The sequence below is a fragment of the Myotis brandtii genome, unplaced genomic scaffold, assembly GCF_000412655.1.
Source record: "Myotis brandtii unplaced genomic scaffold, ASM41265v1 scaffold132, whole genome shotgun sequence".
Taxonomy (NCBI): Eukaryota; Metazoa; Chordata; class Mammalia; order Chiroptera; family Vespertilionidae; genus Myotis; species Myotis brandtii.
In genome coordinates, this window is record NW_005354673.1 from 5,186,806 (window position 1) to 5,192,542 (window position 5,737).

Sequence of the window (5,737 nt, forward strand, 5' to 3'; positions counted from 1 at the left end):
TTATTTTATTTTTAAAAAAATATTTTTTATTGATTTTTTACAGAGAGGAAGGGAGAAGGATAGAGAGTTAGAAACATCAATGAGAGTGAAACATCGATCAGCTGCCTCCTGCACACTCCCTACTGCGGATGTGCCCACAATCAAGGTACATGTCCTTGACCTTGGAATCGAACCTGGGACCCTTGAGTCCGCAGGCCAACGCTCTATCCACTGAGCCAAACCGGTTAGGGCCTCTTTTTTTTATTTTATAAATATATTTTTATTGATTTCAGAGAGGAAGGGAGAGGGAGAGAGAGAGAGAAACATCAATGATGAGAATCATTAATTGGCTGCCTTCTGCACACCCCCTACTGGGGATCAAGACCACAACCCAGGCATGTGCCCTTGACTAGAATAGAACCTGGGACCCTTCAGTCCACAGGCCAACTCTCTATCCACTGAGCCAAACCGGCTAGGCCTCCTTCACCCTCTTCGCAGGGACAGGAACTCCGTCCCACCTGCCAGTTGGCTTTTGCTTGCTGGCCTTGCATCACCACAAGCCATCTGTTTTGATCGGATTTGAAACTACAGATTCCTATAGGTTTGAAAACCCCCAAAGTGGGTTTCCAGCCAGTTTCATGATGATCATTTAAATACAAATGTGTATGGGGTGTGGCTATATCAAAAGTCACCCAGAAGCCCAGGGTGGGGCAAGGGTGCTGCAAGCAGAGTATCTATGGAGCAACATTTAAGGAGGTCCTTCCTCTCAGGCCCAGACCTGCTCTTGCACAATCCTGAGAGTGAGGGCCTCCTTAAATGCTGCCCCCAGCCCATTCCTGTTTGCCTCCCTCCAGGCCTGGCTCTGTAGAAGCCAGTGTTGTCTAAATCCTTGCAAGGCAGGGCAAAGTCAAGAGAAAGAACCAAAAGTTAACCGAACATCCAAGGGGAAAGGTACTATACCAGGTGTGTCCACACATGTCAGATCCTCTAGTTTCACAGCCGCCACAGTGGAGACATCATTAATTTCATTTTACACCCGAGGACGGCCAGGCCTAGCGAGGTTAGGGAACCTGCCCGATGAAAAAAGGGAAGGAAGGAACTGGCCGATCTGGAATCTAAGCTCAGGACCACCCATGTTCTTTCTATTGAAGTGACTTTCTCTTTCTCACCGAGTGTTAGTTAAAATGGAATTGACTCCACCTCACAGATGAGGCCAGCAAGACCCAGAGCCCTCATGTTTTCTATGCATTTACTAGTAGAAATCATGCATTGCCCAAAGGACTTCAGATCACTCGTATTCATGTAGAGCCCTCACGTCCATCCCCCCATCCAACATGGCTGGGGAGGCATCTGCTCTGACACAGCAGAGAATGGCAGGCCTTCTTCTGGGGATCTTAGAAGCCAGTGGGGAGACAAAGTGAGCTAGTGGTCATGAATGAGACTGAGGTAAGTAAAGAAAGGAGTGTTTTATGTATAATCAAGGGGAGAGTCACTTATATCAGAACATTTAGGCTAAAGAGGATTGTCAAAATTTCATAGAATTTAGCCCCGAACTTCCCTGGTAAATATGGCAACTACTTCTAATCAATAAAAAGCCCCTCCCCTTAAAAAAAAACAAACACAAATAAACTCCTAAACTCTAAGCATAATTTGTTGCTGGGAATCTTTTTAAGAGAGGCCCTGACAGCAGCAGAGCCAAGAATAATATTATAGTAGTAACAATAAAATAAGAGCTACCACCCTGGCCGGTGTGGCTCAGTTGGTTGGAGTGTCATCCTGTACATTGAAAGGGTTCAGGCTCCATCCCCATCATGGCACATACTGAAAGGCAGCTGATAGATGTTTCCCTCACCTCTATGTTTCTCTCCCTCTCTCCCTCTCTCCCATCCTTCCCCTTTCTTAAAATCAATAAACATCTCCTCTGGTGAGAATTAAAAATAATAATAGCTACCATTTATTAAGTAGGCACTTTCAAATGTTACTTAACCCAGTCCTCACAACGATACCATGAAACAAGTATTATTATAACCCTCCCTTTTCAGAGTGGAAAACCGAGACATCAGGCAACTTGGTCACAATCCCGCAGTCCAAAGGGCGGGTCTGATCAGGAGCAGGTTTCCCTACGTGGCTTCCGCCCCTCGGCTGCTCCATCTGTAAGACCACAGCTGCTGGCCACAGGGCGAAGTCACCTCTCACTACTGAAGGGACATTAAATAAGTGACCCAGACGTTCAAGTTAATTAACTATCTTGCTCTCTGCCCTTTCATTTCATAATTGACCCTGTTGATCTGAGGACAAATTTCCTAATGTTTCCTATTTTATTAAAGTCCTCTCTTCCTGCATGAACAATGGGGGTGACACAGTAGATAGATGTAGAGTATCTGGTGCCATCTTCATGATTGGGTGAGATGAGGGAGGCTGTCTAGAGCAGTGGTTCTCAAAGTGTGGCCCAGCAGCAGCAGCAGCTGGGAGCTTATTATCTAACTAGAGGCCCAGTGCACTGGTAGGGTCCCTAGGCCTGGCCTGCACCCTCTGGCAATTTGGGACCCCTTGGGGGATGTCAGACTGCTGGTTTTGGCCCAATCCCTGCAGGCCAGGCCAAGGGACCCCACCAGTGCATGAATCTGTGCACTGGGGTTCTAGTATGCATATAAGATCTTTGGTTAATCTCTTCCCACCCTCCTCCCTCCCCTCTTCCCTCTGAGATTTATCAGTCTGTTCCATGTTTCCATGCCTGTGCATTGAGCGTCTGCCCCCTGGTGGTCAGTGCGCATCATACTACCGGTCAAACGGTTCAACAGTCCAATGGTCCAATGGTTGCTTAGGATTTTATATATATAGATAAGTAATTATCTAATAACTAGAGGCCCAGTGCACAAAATTCATGCATGGAGTCGGGGGGTCCCCTCAGCCCAGCCTGTACCCTCTCCAATCCAGGACCCCTCGGGGGATGTCCGACCGCCAGTTTAGGCCCGATCCCCTAAACTGGCAGTTGGACATCCCTCTCACAATCCGGGACTGTTGGCTCCTAACTGTTCACCTGCCTGCCTGCCTGATCACCCCTAACTTCCTCTGCCTGATGGCCTGATTGCCCTTAACTGCCCCCCGTCGCCGGCCTGGTTGCCCCTTACTGACCCCTCTGCCAGCCTGGTCACCCCCAACTGCCCCCTTGGCCTGGTCGCCGCACGCAGCCTGCTGTTTGGTCATCTGTCCAGTTGTTTTGGTTGTGACAGCCCCTGACTTTTTATATATTAGGATTATCTAATAATGTAATTCTTTTTAAAATATATATATATTTTATTGATTTTTTTACAGAGAGGAAGGGAGAGGGACAGAGAGTCAGATTTTGAGATTTTGCTCTACTTTCATCTAGTGGTCCTTGTTTCATCTTCTGGGGCCCCACAGAGAAAATCTACTCTGCAAACCCTTTAGAAGGCCTCCTGGAGAAGTGTAGAGACATAGGCTTGGAGGGTCCAAGACCTGGATTTGCCTCTGGAACCACACTACTCTAAGCGTGGTTCTTCAACCAGCAGTATACACATCACTTGGGAGTCTTTAGAAATGCAGATTCTTGGGCCTCATCCCAGACCTACTGAATTGGAAACTGGGGTGGGCCCAGCAGTTTGAGTGATTCTGACACCCACCAAGGCTTGGGAGCCACGGTTAAAGTCAGTAGTTTCTGAATATGGGTGTGCATTGTGTCACCTGGGAAGCTATAAGAATGCCTGGGTCCTACCCAGAGAGATTCTGATTTAATAGGTCAGGAGGCTGAGTCCTTCATATGAGACCACATACTAGGAACAGAGTCAGACTGCTGACATCTTCCCAGTGCTTAGTGGGAGGAGGGAGAGCAGAGAAATATTAGGTGACACTTGTCACACACTCTCTTGCCCCCTTCTGTCCATTCCCAGGTCTGATGTCTAAGCTCAAGCTCTCATCACTTCTTGAATGACCTGTTCAATAGCCTTTATGGGTATCATCTCCCTGTTATATATTTTCAAGTTCACTGCAAGCCTGGATTTATTCTACCGGCTTTACGTGTATTAACTCACTTAATCCTTACAGTTTTCCTTGAGGCATAGGTACTGTTATTATGCCTATATTATAGATGAGGAAACTGAGGCACAGAGAGATTAAATAACTTGCCTAGGATTTCAGACCTGGGCAAAGCAGGGATTCAAATTAGACTGTCTAGCTTTGGAGCTTAATTTTTCTTTTTTTAAAGAAAGCTTTTTTAAAAAATATATTTTTATTGATTTCAGGCAGGAAGGAAGAGAGGAGAGAGGTAGGAACATTAATTATGGGAGAGAATCATTGATTGGCTGCCTCCTGTATGCCCCCTACTGGGGATCGAGCCCACAACCTGGGCATGTGCCCTGACCGGGAATTGAACCGTGACCTCCTGGTCCATAGGTCGATGCTCAACCACTGAGCCACGCCAGCCGAGTGGAGCTTAATTTTTAACCACTCTACCAAACCTCCTTCAACCAGCCTTTCATTTTCACCACAGGCAACTTCCTGCAACACGCTTGGAATGGGGTGTGGCAGTCACTGAGAGCTGTCCACCGGGCATCTAGTCTCCATTTCTTCCTGGCTTCACTTAGGACTGCAACTTATCCCATTAAAAATACCCATTTCCCCAGACTCCTTTGCAGCTAGAGTGACCTGTTTCTGAGTAACGAGAAATAAACTACAGGATAGGGCTCTAGGAAGACTGTCTGTACCTGGAAGACTTCCAACAAGAGTCAGCTGGCAGGTAATGTGGGGATAAGGACACATATGTAATAACTTAATAAAAAACTTTAAAAAGAAAAAAAAAAGAGTCAGCTGGCACAGGCCTTTGCCCCTTGCTCCTTCCTCCTTCTTTATGCCTGGAGCATGGAAGAGGACCATGTAATAGTATTCAGGTCTGTAACCATCCCCTCTTCAAACAGACTCAATGCTATGAACATAGAAGTTGCTCAGAAAATAATGAATTGCATGAGAACACCCCCAAAGCATAGTGTTTCCTGAGCACATGCTATGTGCCAGGACCTAGTCTGCTTGCATCGTCTCGCTGAGTCCCACCAGGAGGTTTCAGCGTAGGCTCCATCATCGTCCTCCCACAGACGAGGAAACTGAGGCACAAAGAGTTGAAGTGACATCATGCCACTAAGTAGTGGTGCAGGCAGGACTTGAACCAGAGCCCACACATTTCCCCTGGCATCTACCTGCCTGTCAAGTGCCAACTCCAGACCTGTCAGGTCAGGGATAAAGAAATATTAGCGAGAAAGGCAGATCCATTCCTGAATGGCTAGGAGGTGAGTGAATTTAATCAGGGTCCTTAAGTGGCTGAGAAATGAACTACCTGTTAAAACCTAAGAAAAATAAAGTTAGGAAATGGGTGCAATTAGGAAGTCCTAATAAAAAACAGGTAAACGGTCACTTAGAAAAATTAAATGCCGGGGAGATACATAAATCAGGGGGTCCGGCCGCATCAAACCGAACGGTCTGGCCAGAATTAGCTAATGAACTTAAGGAACTCTTGACATCTGCTTTCAAAAAGTGAGGGTGAACCGCGGGAGATGGCGTAGGGAGAAAACAACAGCAACGTGGGACTAAACTTGAAAAACAGGAAGAAACCGATTCCAGCAATTTTCCCCCAGGGCAGCCACACGTCCCGTTTTGTAGGCAAGCCATACAGCAAATTTTATGATGAAAAATTTACAATAAATTTTACGAGTAGAAAATCCAGTAAGCAGCTGGAGGGCAACAGGGG